At 35.3% G+C, this 18,224-nt stretch overlaps 1 protein-coding gene and 1 non-coding gene across 2 annotated transcripts in view; one reads left to right on the top strand and one right to left on the bottom strand.

The window, feature by feature from the left end:
* IL1RAPL1 (interleukin 1 receptor accessory protein like 1) overlaps positions 1 to 18,224 on the bottom strand; it is a 1,490,530-nt gene that overhangs the window by 1,322,222 nt on the left and 150,084 nt on the right. The window lies entirely within an intron of this gene.
* Positions 10,776 to 10,910, top strand: LOC123935640. Its single transcript, XR_006816930.1, has one exon. It is a non-coding gene; the product is annotated as a U4 spliceosomal RNA (small nuclear RNA).

Here is an 18,224-nt window from a genome sequence, read left to right as displayed (position 1 = left end):
AAAACTAAAAGGCAACCTATGGGATGGGAGGAGATATTTACAAATGATATATCAGATAAAGGGTTAATTTCCAAAATCAATAAACAAACTTATCAAACTCAACACCCAAAAGACAAATAATCCAGTCAAGAAATGGGCAGAAGACATCAACAGACATTTCTCCAAAGAGGACTTACAAATGGCCAACAGACACATGAAAAAATGCTCCACATCACTCAGCATCAGGAAATACAAATCAAAACCACAATGAGATACTACTTTACACTGGTCAGAATGGCTACAATTAACAAGTCAGGAAATAACAGATGTTGGGGAGAATGCGGAGAAAGGGGAACCCTCTTACCCTGTTGGTGGGAATGCAAGCTGGTACAGCCACTCTAGGAAATGGTAAGGAGGATCCTCAAGAAGTTAAAAATAGAAATACTCTATGACCCAGCAATTGCACTATGTGGTATTTACCCCAAAGATACAAATGTAGTGACCCAAAGGGGCACCTGCACTCCAATGTTAACAGCAGCAATGTCCACAACAGTCAAACTGTGGAAAGAGCTGAGATGTTCATCAATAGATGAATGGATAAAGACAATGTAGTATATACATATATATACCAAATCATCTTTATACACACACACACACACACACACATACACACACATACATACAATGGACTATTACTCAGCCATCAGAAAGGATGAATACTTACCATTTACATTAACATGGATGGAACTGGTGGGTATTATGCTGAGTGAAATAAGTCAATCAGAGAAAGGAAATTATCATATGGATTCACTCATGTGAAATAGAAGAAACAGCACAGAGGATCATAGGGGAAGGGAGGGAAAACAAAATGGAAAGAAATCAGAGACGGAGAGAAACCATGAGAGATTCTTAACTATGGGAAACAAACTGAGGGCTGGTGGAGGGGAGGTGGGTGGGGGGATGGGATAATTTAGTGATGGGCATTAGGATGGCACTTGATGTGATGACCAATGGGTGTTAATAGAACTGATGAATTACTGAACACTACATCTGAAAGTAATGTTGGCTAATTGAATTTAGATGAAAAAGTAAATAAATAAAAATAATATTTTTAAAGATTTATTTGAGAGAGAGAGTGAGCACAAGTGGAGGATGGGGTAGAGGGAGAAGCAGACTCTCCATGAAGCAGGGAATCCAAAGTGGGACTCGATCCCAGGACCCTGGGATCATGACCTGAGCCAAAGGCAGATGCCCAACCTACTGAGCCACCCAGGTGCCCAAAATAATAATAATTTTTTAAAAGAAAGAAAAACAAATGGGCTATTGAGAGGGAAAAAGACTGATAAAAAGGTAAGAGGATACCAGGAATTAGAAAAAGGAAAATAGTAATCTAATTGTGTGGAATGGTGAAGAAAGAACGAACTATAAAGCAGCCTACGTGTATTCAGTTTTCAGGCCCAATAAGAGCTTCTGTGGCACCTCTGGACAAACTGGAAATAGGAACCAATTCTGAAGACACTGCTGGAAACTGTTTTAACATACAAACAAATCAGTGATGTCTCCAAAGTGGAGGCGCCCCTTCAAGCTGAAGTACACCACTTAGAAATCTCTGAATAGCAGCCTTTTTAAATATCCTATGACTACGCCATCATTGCAAACTCATGTTTGTCTGTCTGGGCCTTACTTTCCAAATTTGTCAAAGAGATAAAGTAATTCCTACTCTAACTTCTTCACTTAATTACTGCAGAGAAAGGGTAGTCAACAACCCAAGCTGGTGTGACGTGCAGGCTGGAAAGAAATCAAGGTGTGATAAAGAACAAAACTTAAAGAACATTTGGTACCACAGGAATTAGCAAGTGCTAGGATGTTTGTTGTTATGTTTGTGTTTTGTGCTGTTTTGTATCACTCATAAAGTGATTGTGAAAAAAAGGAAGTTATAAAAGCTGAGATAGATGAAGAAAAGGCAAAAGAACTTGTCTATTGCATCTTCTGCAAGATAAAGGAGGAAGGAAAAACTTTTCTCATGGGAAGATATATTACAGTATCATTAATAGCCAAGGATTACCATTTAGCATGAACTAAGCACTGTGTTTAGTGTCTTCATTAATCTGTTCTTCTTAGCAGTTCTTTAAGAGAGACGCTAATTCTAGCCCATTGTGCAGATGAGAAAAATGAAAAGCAAAGGCAGGATATAAAAACAGATTTTCTAACTCTAGAGGCCCTTCTTTAACAATACAAAGCTGTATCCTCAACAGTTGCTTCACAGGAGATGAGCATTACAGTCTAGCAGGAAATAATATTGAGATGTACTTATTAATTCAATTGGAATGAATCCAGGGTACACATATGCAGTAATTCAAATGCTAGGAAGCAAAAAAGCTTGATGTACGTTCCAATTCAGCGTGAAAACAAAAATTCTTTAGACACTATACAGTAAAAAAAAAAAAAAGGTTGAGCTTTAGGAACAAACTGCAAATGCTGTGACACTGGTTTTAAAAGGTGATTAATAGGAGCCAGTCTAGTAAAGGTTGGAGAGAGTTGGAGATTTGGGCTGTAGAACACAACTGTGAAACAGAAAAGTGACAATGTGGGAAGAGTGCTGACCACCTGCCAAGAGATTTTCATTATGTTACAGAGAGATATTATTGGTACTATATGAAAGACAGCTGAAGACATGATATAGCTGTCACTTGCCAGGTCACTTCAGTGTAGAACAGTTAAGGAAAGTGGTTTCAGTCTGGAGTGCAGGGACACCACAGTGCCTCCTAAAAAGAGAACCACTAGTAAAAATAAAACATAAATGCCCAAGGACCTGTCACAATTAAAGGGAGGAAGGCACAGTTGTTGGGCCACGTTCAAGACCCCACATACAAGGCAAAAAGGAGAGAAAACAAGAAACATCTGTACAAATGAAATAGGGACAGTTTCCCAGAGAAAGCAAGAGAAAAGAGAGAACACAGTGAGTATGGGCAGACTTAGATACAGTTCAAGAAAATGGATTTCAAGTTGTGGGGGAAAGACGCATTTTTAAAAATTAAATTAAAAAATTAAAAAATAAATGCAGTAAGGAATTAATAAATTCTACAGAAAAAGTACTGAAATGTGTGAGGGGTGAGTGAGGAACAGCTCTGTGTACAGGAAAGCAGACAGAGGGAAGTAGAAGCCTTCCCAGACACCGTTCTCAAAGTAGGATCCTCCAGACTAGTAGTATTAACCTCTGGGAACTCCACAGAAATGAAAATTATAATGCCCCAACTAGGACTTATGCAATCAGAAAGAGGGAGGGGTGCTTCATTCCGTGTTACAATAAACCTTCCAAGTGATTGTGATGCGTATTCAAGTTTGAGAACAAATGCTCTACAGAATAGATAGGAGAATACAAGTAAAGGGAATTCCGCTTAATTAAATGACAAATACAGGGTGGGGAGGACAGAAAGACATGACCACTGAAGTTTACAGTTGCTGCCCATGGACTCTCATAGAAGAGAAATCAAATTTCACACAATCTTAGTACAAAAAAGAGAGCTTAGTATGATTGGAAGGAATGCAGTGCAATTCAAGAAACTACATTCTTAACTATTTAGAGTACCTGGTAAAACTTCCTACACTGATGGAAATGTTCTATACCCGCACTGTCCAATGTGGCAGCTGCTAGACCCATGTGGCTATTCAGCACTTGAAATATGACTAGTTCAACTGAAAAACTCAATTTTTAATTTTAATGAATTTTAATTACTTTAAATGGCCACATGCAGCTAATGGCTACTACATTTGACAATATAAATTTAAAGCTAATTTTGTATCAGTCAATGGGACATGAATAGTGCCAACATGGACTTTTATTTGTGAACATATTTAGTAACAGATAATCTACACTGGAAGACATGTGATCATGTAAATGAACTGGGGTTTGAGCAGTATCACATTTATACATGTAGCTGCTCAACATCCAAATAAACATAAAAGAAGGAAGCATTTAATATCTATACTTTGCTGATTCGGTCCCATTCAGTGTTGCCCCAGAAAAAAGATAACAGGGCTCAAAGTAACTGTATGTTATCCAACAAAATACACTTAGAATCACTTTGCAAAATATAGCATTTTATCAGGGAGATCATATGATAGTTGTCTTTCTCCGATTGACTTATTTCACTAAGCATGATACGCTCTAGTTCCATCCACGTCGTCGCAAATGGCAAGCAACATGGGGGGGTAGGGGGATAGGAGAAGAATAAATGAAACAAGATGGGATTGGGAGGGAGACAAACCATAAATGACTCTTAATCTCACAAAACAAACTGGGGGTTGCTGGGGGGAGGTGGGATTGGGAGAGGGGGAGCGGGCTATGGACATTGGGGAGGGGAGGCGAACCATAAGAGACTATGGACTCTGAAAAACAACCTGAGGGTTTTGAAGGGTCAGGGGTGGGAGGTTGGGGGAACAGGTGGTGGGTGATGGGGAGGGCACGTTTTGCATGGAGCACTGGGTGTTGTGCAAAAAGAATGAATACTGTTACGCTGAAAAAATTAATAAAAAGGGAAAAAAATATAGCATTTTAAATTTTATATTTAGATAACTGCTGTCAGATTTATGACAAAACCAGATACAGATGGGGATGGTCTTCAGAATGACTAGATAAATGTGTAGGTGAAAATACAGTGGAATGCAAAGTAAAAACCCATATTTTGGTAACAAACTCAAAAAATTAGTAGACTTTCAACAGTGTGGACAGAGAGTAAATTCTTATTGAACAGGGAGAAAATGTAATAATATGTATTCAAGAGGAAAAATGAACTATCTTACTTTCAAGAGTTCATACTGTGAAGGAGCAAGTTAAAATGGCATAAGAAATATACTCAATGGAAGTAGAATATTGAAATGCCTTGAAGAACAAAATGAATACTTCTATCGTAGAAGCATTTAATGAGGTGGAGAAAAGATTTTTTAAAATAGAGGTTAAGAAATTGTAAAAATTGGAGCAAAAAGGAGTAGAAATCAAAGAGCAAGTGAGCAGAGTATGTAGAATAAAAGCCAAAGTGATGAGCAAAGAGGTCATACAAGAATAAAGCACAACCTAGAGACAAGTTACAATGTTTGAGAAGAAAGCATTCTGCTTTACAAGATTAAAGAAGACAACTGAAGATGCTGAAGGAGAAATAGTCGATAAGAAATAATTGATAATAGCTGATAAAAAAAAAGGTTTTCAGAGTTCTCTCTCTGCCTTTCCCTCTCTCTCAAACTCTCTCTTCTTTAAACAATGAGTTCAAAGATAGGTAAAGATACAGAAAGGTGTGGGTGAATCTTCAGATGACAAGGGATAAAAAGGCTGTGATATTAATACATTGTCTCCATGGCTCAAAAGCAACCAGCATGATCAACTTGCTAGTAAGACCTGACACCTAATTACTGGGAGGAAAAACAGACTTACTAGCATATCATAGTTTCAAAAATGTGTTAAGGAAGGTCTTAAAAAGCAAAGATCGTTGGGGCCACTCAACCGTGACTGTAAGTTCTAAGAAAGAATATGGCTGCCCTGTTAGTAGTAGACCATAGAAGAAACAAGATGACATGGTGTACTATTACTAGAGAACAGATATTTAAAGAATTTAAGTGAAATAACAATCCCCAAAACAGGAGGAAGATTTGGAACATATTCATTGTTTTGGGTCAAGAAACAAATTTCTGTTAGATACATGACAGCTTTTTTTTTTTAATTCTTGAGATCATGGACAGAGTTCCACACAAGTATCTATAATTTGGTAACATCATATACCCATGAGATCAGAAAATCTATACTTATTTCACTAGTCATGAAAGAAATTCAATAGGCAAGTAAGGGAGAAAAGCCACCTGTGGTGTTCCCTTTCCTTATGTATTATCTAGACCAGTGGTCAGCAACCTTTTTCTACAAAGGGCTAGACAGTAAATATGTAGGCTCTGTGGCTTCTATTGAAAAGATGAAGAGCTGGGTGTGAAAACCACTAACAGCATGGAAATAAATGAGTATGGCTATTTTCCAGTAAAACATTATTTACAAAATAGCCAGCAAATTTAGTCTGTATGCCATAATTTGCATACCTCTGGTCAAGAGACTTTTTTTTTCAACAAAAGAAAGTCAAATTTAATAGGTCTACATACAGGGAGAGGGTAAGTTTCTGAGAGAAAAAAAAGACAAAGATGTGAGATAGTAGTATATATGATAAACATAAATCAACCTCTGTCTTGAAGGTATTTACTTATTCAACAATCATTATTTCAATAACAGGAAGAATGGAGATTAGAATTCCAAAACAGAACATGCCTGAGAAATAAGAATAAGAATCCATAGTCATAGACAGAAAAATGTTGCCAGCTTATGTCTTGGCAACTCAAAACCATTCCTCCTGCTATGCTCCTTCCCTGTATGACAGGGACCAGAAGCCTGGGTATCTAGCACATTTTCCAGAATCTTTTATCAGATTTGAAAGCCAAGGAGATGCTGAAGATTTAATATGGCTTCCCGGGTGGTGGAAGGCAGAGGTGTGGGCTTCTGCAGGTAAGACATTTTTACAGCAGCCACTGGGCATTTCCCTAAAACTCACCTGCTTTGATGATACATACAGTGCTGAAAATTGCTGGTGGTTTCCTGTGGGCTACAGAATTTCCAGACTCTCTGAAAGATTGTGGTCAAATGAACAATTAGAGTCACTTCCCCTGAATTTCATTCCCTTAGTCTTTCTATGTGGTTTGTTAATTAATTCTAATATCAAATCTCTTCACTGCTTAAAATCTGTAGAGCAACACATCTTTTTTTGACCAATCTCCAACTAATACCATGTTATTACAGAACTGAGGATGTAACATTAAGTGCATGAGCTAAGATGATTATTTTCATATGCTTTAGAGGGGAGAAGTTGTACAAATAAACTGGTATATGGAAAAAAAATTGCAGAAACAAAAGAAAATATAGGGAGAATATAAAAAAGTATATCATTATAATATTAAGCCATGGTGAACAATTCCTAAAGCCAGTATTTTTGTAAATTTGTTATTTTTAAAATGTGCATGCAGGTTTGGAACAAGTTATTTCACACTGTAAAATAGAAAAGCTAACGGTATATAATGAGCATCATCTTTGGGCATTGCAATTTTCTTTTCACAACTGTTGAAATCATCCTGCAGGGAAGACACTGTTATCCTCTTCTTAACCATTAAAAACCTTTGGGCTAACAGAAGTTAAAGAACTTGCCTAAGGTTATACAGCCATTAAACGGCAAGGCCAGGATTTGAAAGAACTGCTTGGGTCCAACACTGGCATCCTTTCTGCTCTACCATGCCCAAAAAGCCACTTGCATTTTTGTTCCTGGAGCCAAACAAGGCGGGGTTGAAGACCACAAAAGGATTTCAGTCAGATAGTTTTTTGAAGATGTATGTTGAGATTGAAGTTATTTTTCCCTTCTTTTATTCACAAAATTTAGTTATTCAAAACTGATTTTGTACCAAGTAAACATGCCTGACGTGGTTCCTGATGGACCTTATCTTCCAACTACAGCTGTAACAACACTAATGTTAATGGAGTATCTCCTGATGTAAAAATAAATGCACAAGGAAATAAATGTGTATATAACTTATAAGCAAGTAAAAATCAAATAGCAATGACTAAAAAACAAAGACCAAACATTCCTTTACATGGAAACTTAAAGGAAACATTTACTATTAAGATATAAATGTGTAAGCAAATTTATAAATATCTATCTAAGTAGGAGACTCTACAGGCTAATTAATAAGTAAACATACAAAGGAAACTCTTATAGAAGCTTATTAAAAGAAAGATAAAAAGTACCAAGAAGTAAGTGGCATGCATGCATATATATACATATATACATATATATACACATATATATATATATATATATATATATACACATATATACACATATATATATATACATATATACATATATATACACATATATATATATATATATATATATATATATATGTATATATGTATATATATGTATATATATGTATATGTATATATGTATATGTATATGTATATATATATATATATATATAGCTAATGACACACCAAGGTGGTATAAAAAAATATATAAATATTTAAGGATCAAAAGGACCTCTGGGAGAATAAAACATACTATAGAAAAAAGGAAGTGAAGCAGGTGAAAGGAAAGCAATGAAAAATTGAGGATGTCACACTTATAAGAAATTGATAGGCCTGTGGAAATAGTGTCTTAATATATAATGTAATACAGAATCACAATTGAAGTGTACAGCCAGAGTTGAGTACTCCCCTAGTATATCTAGAGGCAGAGTTATCTCTAAATCATCCCCCAGGCTAGAAGACAATCCTCTGACTTACAGACTGGCAAAGCAAGAAATATCATTTCAATATTTAAAAAGTATTGCTGGCTCATTTGAGACAAGTATTCTCCTACGTACATAACTACTTCTAAACTGATTTGTCTTAAGTCAATATACTTATTAATCTAAATATATGTATCATCTTGTAAAGTTTCTGCCACTTAGTTATTTAAACTAAACAGAAAATGTTTAGCTTTTCCTTTTTAAGTATAGGAACAACTGTCTGGGTAAGTGTGTAGAAATAACTCATTCCATCACCCAGCAGCAAAAAAGTATGAATAACTTAACAAAGGACTATGATGAAAACTAACACTCCAAATATGACATAAATTAAAATTAATATATAGTACCTATGAAAATTAATACACTGTATAAAGAGCCATACAAAAACCTTCGTACATTTACTAACTTAGCTGAACCATTATATACTGTGGCAAATGGGAAAGCAAGACATACTTAGAAATTCTAATGAAAAAAACAGGGAGTGAAGAATTAGCGCATTCTTTTGTCATTTTAAATAAAGTTTTTAGCTCTGATAATTTTATGAGTTTATTATTTCTTTTGAGCTTTAACAATCTGAACATGCTAGGAAAAATTAATCGGCATCTGATCACTTACTGCTTACTCTTTTCTGATGTTTTAACCAAGTGCTCCATCAGCAGATGCATTTGAGTTTTCATCAAATTTTCTTAGGCTACTGGTTTCTGCCACAGCAAAGTGTTGTGGATATAGCTGTGGAGAGCGTTACCTATAGCCTGCATGTGTACACATATGTGTGTGCTTTTTTTATTAGTAGACTATGGTAAAAACATTTGAGATCTATCTTCTTAAAACATTTTTAAATGCACAATACAATAGTGTTCATTCCAGGCACAATGTTATACCACAGATCTCTAGAACTTACTCACCTTATATAGCTAAAACTTTACATCCACTGAATAGCAACTTCCCATTTACCCTTCCCACCAGTCCGTAGCAACCACCATTCTACTCTAAGACTCTAGAAATTTGACTATTTTAGATACCAGATATAAGAGGGATCCTGAAGTATTTGTCTGGGGGCTGGCTTATTTCACTTAGCATAACACCCTCCCTATAAATCCATGTTGTCACATATGGCAGGACTGCTTCCTTTTTAAGGCTGAATAATATTCCAGTGTGTGCTTCTGTGTGTGTCTGTGTGGACCCACCATACTGTATTCCCTAACATGAATCTCCACCAACAAAATACAAGGGTTTAAATTTCTCCACATACACACCAATGCTTTTTTTTTTTTAAATAATAGCTACCTCACAGGTGTGAGTGAATTCATTATGACTGATTTGCATGTCCCTCATGATTAGTGATGCTGAACATTAGTGATGTTGGCCATTTCTAGGTTTTCTTTGGAGAAATATCAATTAAAATCTTTTCCTCATTTTTAATTGGGTTTCTTTATTTTTGCTGTTCACTTACAGAAACTCATTGTATGTTATAGATATTAGTCCCTTATCAGATAAATTAATTACAAATATTTTCTCCCATTCTACAGAATGCCTTCTCATTGTTGACTGTTTCCTTTGCTATGCAAAACCTTTCCAGATACAGTTCTACTTGTGTAATTGTGTTTTTCTTGCTGAATTAAGGCATTTTAGTTTCAGCTTTGCAATTTAGAAACTGTGAGACCCTGTGCAATTCACAAAATTTCCGTATCTTGATCTTCGCTTCTTAAGTGAGAGTACTGTATGATATCTAAGAACTCTAAAAATCCTAAAATTGAGAAAAATAATTATAATCCCATGAATAAGATAGAGCTTAGAAAGTGATTAGTTTCCAGATGTTAATTATTCATTGATTAACATATCAAGGTACTACTATATATAAATCATAGTGAGATGAACTTCTATTTATCATATATGTACCAGGTATAATTGTTTTAAGGAAACTAATCAATCAAGAATATTCACTTATAAAATTTTTGTCCAACAGAAAAAAAGCCAAATTCTATCAGACTATATTTCTTCTACTCCAGTCATTGGCTTGAAATGATTTTTCTTAGAAAAGCAGGTTAGGAAATAGGATATCAAAATTAAATGAACCGACCCTATACCACTTACTGAAATATTCCATTTCCTTAAACAACCTTTGGTATTTCCATTGTCCATCAACTACACATTTTCAACCTATTCTACCACTGGTAGAAACCTATTTGTCACTTGTAAAGAGTTTCAAAAATTTACTACCCACTGATTAAGAAAGAAGTTCCTTTTATTTTGTCCTCAGTGTAATTCTTTCAAGCTTCAGGAAGTGCCTCTTAGTTCTAGTATTCTGACTTTGGTAAATAAGAATGTGTTGACCTTTCTAATACAATTTTTTATTTGCTTTGCTTGGATCATATATTCTCTTCAGCATCATTTTTTTTAAAGAGGATTTCCTTTAAATTTGTCATAGTAGCTTTGTGCAGTGGTAGTATCGTAGCCAAGGAGGTTTATCCGAGGCGCAATTATTGCTAATTAAATTTGTCATAGTATGGAAGTTTTCTCCCCCAACATGTTCAGTCCACTTTGTAATTTACTGGATTATTCCCAACTCTAATTTTTCTTTTAGTTACAGGTGTAGAAATGCAATGGTTTAGTGTAAGCACTGTGTTTTCCAGTTTATTTCTAAGATATTTCATGGCAAGAATTCTCTGTTCTCTAAATTTTCTCCCTTGGTAATGGCATTTGTCCCACAACTCTTAACAGCATCTTTAGGCTGATGACTCTCCCGCCATTTATATTTCCAAAATAATGCTGTCCTGAACTCCAATCTCACACAGCCAGTTACTTTCTTAACATCTACACACGCAAGACTATTAACTTTCTTCAACTTCACATGTCCTAAAAAAAACAAAACAAACAAAAAAAAAAACTTTCTTGATTTACCTCCTTCTACAATCTGCTTTTCCCCTGCCATGGGTTCATATCCTGCGTATACAATTTACTGTCTGTGTGACCTTGGGCAAATTACCTAACATCTCCAGGTCTCAGCTGCCACATCATAGGATTGCCATGCAGATTAAATAAGTTAATATAGGTAAAGTTTTTAATTAAGGCCTGGAACACTGAATGTATGTAAGCATTTTTTTAAAACCCAACAGCACAGAGACAACTACTACTGAATTACTCCCATCTGTCTGTCATAAGTGTATCAGAAGATACACATTCATTACCCCCTTCAGTAACTTCCTTAGGCTGATAAAGGGCAGGACAAATTGAGCAGAGTTTAAAAGGTACATCCAGGATAAAACAGGAATCACACATAAACAGTTACAATTCTCCATTAATAATTATATTCTTCTCAGGAACAGTAGTTTAAAGATTACAGTGATTTGTAATGTGTCTTATTGTACTTTATTTATACCAAAACCTTCCAGTAAAGGGATTACAGTATCCCTTTTATAGACAAAGAAATTGGGTTCCTAAAAATTAAGTAATGGCTGAAGAAACAAAAGAATCTAGGTCTTCTGGCATTGGCATGGTCTTGCCACTCTTCAAGTTGCCTCTGTCATTTAAATTGTGTTTGTGCTTACTCTTCTTTATGGTAACAGCCATTTGTAATATACACTGTACACTTCTTGGCAAAGAATGTACAATATTTCTCTTACTCTTCTTCTCCAAAGAAGACTCAGATAGACTCCATCAATTAATTCTAGAACACCATTCTCTCTATTCCAATAATAGATAATATTCCATTATCTATTATTGGATATAATAATGGATTATTTATTATAATTAATATATAATATATATTATAATATATATAATATATAATATATAATATATAATATAATGGATAATTTATTATAATTATATAATATAATATATAATAATGGATAATACTCCAATAAATGGAGTCCACCTAATTTGACTACCTCCAAATAAAATTTTAGAGTGGAACTCTGAAAGTTTTCCAGTGAGGACTACCGGAAATAAAATTAGGAAAACACATTTTATCTTTCCATTCCTTACATCAAATTCAGTGTTAACATACACAAGTACTTAACATCCACTGAATTTGAACTGAGAATTTACTGTTTCTATCTGCCCAGGCCTTGTACTACACAGCATTAAAGGTGATCCTGTTTTTGGCTGCAATCTTGCCCAGAATTAGCTTTAAGAAGTCAATAATGGATTTCAGGGTCTTTACTGGCATTTTAATTTGTTTGTCTGATATATCCTAATTCAACCATTTTCAGCTAGTTGTTAGCTATATTCTTCTCACAAGAATAGTCTTCCATTTTTCTAAATTTTGCTTTTCCATTGTGTTCCAGTGAGATTTTCTGCCAGTCTCTGTAAAGAGAACTGAAATTTGCCATTACTACTCCCCAAGCTAATTGTTCACATTCACCAAATGAATCTCAGTCTGAATATTCTGATCAGGTATTCTATCCCCATTCTAGAAACAAAGAATATAAACCCCTATTTAAGATGGGAAAATAGGAATTCACAACTATGAATCTCTTGTGAAGAATAAAATCAGCTTTAACTAAAGAGAAATTATCAAACAGACATTTGAACCAAAATTCTTTGTTTATTCAAGAACTCTGTTGAAAAATTTCCTTGGTTTGTGCTAAAAAAAGGTAAAGGACTCAGAATAACTATAAAGCAGGGCAAAAAAAAAAAAGAACCTATTTGCTGAGTTGAGGTAAAAATTTCAAGACTGAATGTGACTATGTTCTATTTTATATCCCAAGTTACAGATCTTCATTTTGCCTTCTTTGAACAAAATGAAAGAAGCAATCCCTTGGCAAATTGTTTTACTAGAGTCTATTTACCCACCTAAAATATTTGCATAGACTTCAAGGTTTGTGAAGCATGTGTAGATAAGTACTTCAAGGTACAAAATGTAACTCCTTCTCAGCGAGATTGTTTTTGGCCACTTTAGAGAACTACAACCATCCTGCTCGGATCTATGCTCACGGATTGGAAGAACAAGTACCCTTCCAATGTCAGTATTACTCAAAGCAATCTACAGATTTACTGCAATCCTTATCAAAATACCAACATCGGTTTTCATAGAACCAGAACAGGTAATTCTAAAATTTGTATGGAACCACAAAAGATCCCAAATAGCCAAAGCAATCTTGAGAAAGAAGAAGTAAAATGGAGCTATCACATTCCCAGATTTGAAGATACACTACAAAGCTGTAGCACTCAGAACAGTATGCTACTAGCACAAAAACAGTCACACAAGTCAGTGGAATAGAGAGTCCAGAAAGAAAACTATGATTTTATGGTCAATTAATCTACGACAAAGGAACCAAAAATATACAGTGGGGGGAAAAATAGTCTCTTCCAGAAATGGTGTTGTGAAAACTGTCAGTTCCATGTAGAAGACTAAAACTGGACCACTTTCTTACACCATACACAGAAATAAAAACAAAATGAATAAAATACTTAATGTGAAACTTGAAACTATAAAATTCCTAGAAGAAAACAGAGGCAGACCTTTTTTGACACTGCCTGTGGATACCTAGATATGTCTCTTCTGGCAAGAAAGACAAAAGCAAAATTAAACTATTAGGACTACACCAAAATAAAAAGCTTCTGCACAGGAAAGCAAGCCATCAACAAATTGAAAGGCAACCTAGTGAACTGGAGAAGGTATGTGCAAATAATACATCCAATTAATGGGTTACTTGCCAAAAATATGGAAAACTCATACAAGTCAACAACAAGAATAATCCACTTAAAATCAGCAGAGGACCTGAAGTATCATTTTCCCCAAGAAGACATACAGATGGCCAACAAACACATAAAAACACGTTCAATACCACTCATCATCAAGGAAATGCAAATCAAAACCGCAATGAAACAGCACTTCACACTAGTCAGAATGGCTAAAATTAAACACACACACACACACACACACACACACACACACACAAAATAGTAAGTGTTGGTGAAGATATAAAGAAAAAGGAACCCTCATGCCCTGTTGGGAATACAAATTGGTGCAACCACTGTGAAAAACAGTATAGAGGTTTCTCAAAAAATTAATAAGAGAATTACCATAGGATCCAGTAGTTCCACTACGGGATATTTACTCCCAGAAAATGGAAACAGGTTTCAAAAAGATGTATGCACCCCAATGTTTACTGCAGCATTATTTACAAGTGCCAAGATATGGAAGCAACCAAAGTGACCATCAATATACGAATGGATATAGAGATGATCTGGTAAGTATATAGAATGAATTAAAACTCAGCCAGAAAGAAGAATGAAATCTTGACATTTGTTACAATATGGATGGCCCTAGAGGGTATTATATCAAGTGAAGTAAGAGAAAGGAAAATACCATATTATTTCACTCCTACAGGGAATTTAAGAAACAAAGAAAAAAGAGACAAACAGACTTAAATATATAGAACAAAATGGTAGTCGCCAGAAGGGAGGTGGGTGGAAAAATGAGTGAAATAATTAAAAGGGATAAAGAGTACACTTAGCTTGATGAGCACTGAGAAATATACAGAATTGCTGAATCATTATACTATATGCCTGAAACTAATATAATTGTATGTTAATTATACTTGAATAAAAAACATTTATAATGGAGGAGTTGTATATCAGCTTCAGTATTACATTTTGTAATAAAAAAAGAAAAACTTAAGAAGAAATCACATATTACACCTAAGAATCTCTACATTAAAAAAGTTAACATGTTGACTTTTCACATTATTACTGCTTAATTTTTTCTCAGTATTTAGAGAAATGAAAAGATACCAGAGACACTGAGGGCTCAGTGACCCCTCCACATCTCCTCAATTTCTCTAAACATCCAGGTCTCTTTGGTTAAATATTTCATAAAACTAATTTTTCGCAATATTGAAAGAAGTTAGGAGGACAGAAGAACCCATGAATTTGTAAAAGAAGAATTAAGAAAATCCTCTGGTGAACATTTATCACAAAGTATTAGCTGTGCAAAACTCTCCTGAAAGAAAAAAAATATTTTAAAAAACTAAAAATTTCTCCCTATTCTATAAAGAAAATATAACCTGACCTCCTCCAGCACAATTAGACAATACAAATAGACAATACAAGCACGATAAACTTGTATTATCTATTTTTCTCCAGAGGATGGTTTGTGCTTCTGAGATACTGAAAAATCATACCAGTAGGCTTAATAGGGATGGTCATTAAGCACAAGTTAAAGGTCCACCATTAGTGCAGACTTTATTTGGTTTTATAAGTTTGGGACATAAATCAAGCCATTTTAATGTTTAATATGCATGTGTTCTGTGCATCCGTAGAAAATGGTCTATGCAAATTAAAAGATAAGTAGTAAAGTGTTGGAAGGCAACCAAATCTTTTCATGAATCTCCTCTAAGAGGCACCATTTTAAAAAACGAGAATTGTACACACTGTAATTGGTATCACTTTTTTCCAGTTTGATGATTTGTTTCAGTAAATATGTGAATGTTTTCTTGCCATGTGACACCTCATATTGCTTAAAAGCATAAAAGGGCATATTATTCTATGGATAACACATAGCTAGTATTTATTAAGTCCAAGATGAAAATACTTGATATTCCACATTGCTAGCCCATAAGGAAGGAGACATGAAAGAGAAAATTCTTTAAATCATTAATTCTACAAAATTCCATTTTGAGATAGTTGACTATCATGTGTTACATTTTGTTTGGGAGACTATTTAGTTGAGCTTGCTTTGTCTTTGTCCCAAAGAGTCTGATGAAATTTCTCGAAAAATTACTTCTAACTAAAAATGCTCTGATAAATAGATAGGGGCATGAACACTTACATGGCTTTGCCAGAAAGCATACGACTTCTGCCCTCCAATATTTTTAGCAAGCTAGCTGAGGAAACAGATCTTATTCATATTAAACAATGAAACTTAATATAAAAGCAATGGTTAAATTGTATAGCAGAGAAAATAAGTGCAACACTAGTTCTGAGGAACTGGAAATCACTGTGGGCAAGAATGATCATGAAAGGAAAACTTCATAGGTAAGGCAGAGCTTAATGGAAAGGCAATGCTGAAGGAGATCAAGCAAAGACATTCCAAACAAGGACAGCCACACTCAATGTTGTGATACCTTTCAAGTAGAGCTATGCCTGTTAAATTAGCAAATGAAATTAATAGATTATGTTCACAGTCTATAGCAGGTATATATCTTGCTTAAATGTGCACTTTTAAGGACTGACATCATTTTACTGACATTTGGCTTCTGTGTTGAGAACAGGTAAGGAGGGAAGAAAAAAAGCAAGTAGAACAGCTATCACCACAGTAATCCTAGAGTGATTTAGAGTGTGTTCATAGTAGTTGAAGTAGAAAAAGATATCACTATTTGGATCTACTATGGAAGTCAAGCCAAGCCAACAGAATATAAGGACATGTGGAGCACGACAGAATAAGAAGAGTAAAGAATGACTCTAAAGTATTTATCTTAAGGATTATCCTAAGGATAAAGTATTTATCCTAAATAATTGGGAGGATATTTACCCTAAATATCCTAAATAACTGGGACTCCAAAGTATTTATCTTAAATAACTGGGAGGGTGTGAGTGGAACTAGTTTTGAGGGGAATATCAGCTGTGCAGATTTTGGACATTTTAAATTTCAAGTGTCTGCTAGTCCTCAAGTAAGAACACCAAGGAAGGAATTAGATGTACAGATCTGGAATTCAGGAGAGGAGTTGGGAACTCCTCTTAAAGGGAGTATCAATTAACCAGGTGTCAGCAGTAGTAACTAAAACCACAATATTGAATGAAATGACCAAGGCGATAAGTCGAGGAGAGGACCAAGGGATGTGTCTGGCTTCTTCTGTCATTATGAGATATAGAAGAGGAGACAAAATCAGCAAAGAAGACTAAGAAGGAGTAACCAATGATTTTGGAAGGAAACAAAAGTATGGTTCCTGAAAGACAAGTGAAAACAGTCTATCAAAGAAGTGGATGATCAACTGCTTCTGAGAGGCCAAACTAAAATTAGGACTCAGAATTGGATTGGATTTAGCAACATGGAGGTCACCGTAGTCCATGGTAAGAATAGTCTGGTTGGCATGGCAGTTTGGCAAACCAGACAACATTAAGTTTACAAGAAACAGGAGAACAAGTATCGGCAATTCATGTTTCACTACACAGAAGAGAAAGGAAGTAAGAGAAGCAGCTAAGGAATGATATGCAAAAATATCATTAACAACATTTTGAGGAACCTCCATGCTGTTTTCCAGAGTGGTTGCACCAGCTTGCATTCCCACTACCCTATGACCCAGCAATTGCACTACTGGGTATTTACCCTAAAGATACAAACATAGTGATCCGAAGGGGCACGTGTACCCGAATGTTTATAGCAGCAATGTCTACAATAGCCAAACTATGGAAAGAACCTAGATGTCCATCAACAGATGAATGGATCAAGAAGATGTGGTATATATACACAATGGAATACTATGCAGCCATCAAAAAATGAAATCTTGCCATTTGTGACGACGTGGATGGAACTAGAGGGTATCATGCTTAGTGAAATAAGTCAATCGGAGAAAGACAACTATCATATGATCTCCCTGATATGAGGACATGGAGAAGCAACATGGGGGGTTAGGGGGAGAGGAGAAGAATAAATGAAACAAGATGGGATTGGGAGGGAGACAAACCATAAATGACCCTTAATCTCACAAAACAAACTGGGGGTCGCTGCGGGGAGGTGGGGTTGGGAGAGGGGGAGGGGGTTATGGACATTGGGGAGGGTATGTGCTATCGTGAGTGCTGTGAAGTGTGTAAACCTGGCGATTCACAGACCTGTACCCCTGGGGATAAAAATACATTATATGTTTATAAAAAAAAAAAAATTGGAAGGGGAGGCGAACCATAAGAGACTATGGACTCTGAAAAACAACCTG

Source organism: Meles meles, chromosome X, assembly GCF_922984935.1.
Source record: "Meles meles chromosome X, mMelMel3.1 paternal haplotype, whole genome shotgun sequence".
NCBI lineage: Eukaryota > Metazoa > Chordata > Mammalia > Carnivora > Mustelidae > Meles > Meles meles.
Note: the sequence above shows the minus strand (reverse complement) of the source record. Positions and strands in the feature narration are given on the sequence as shown.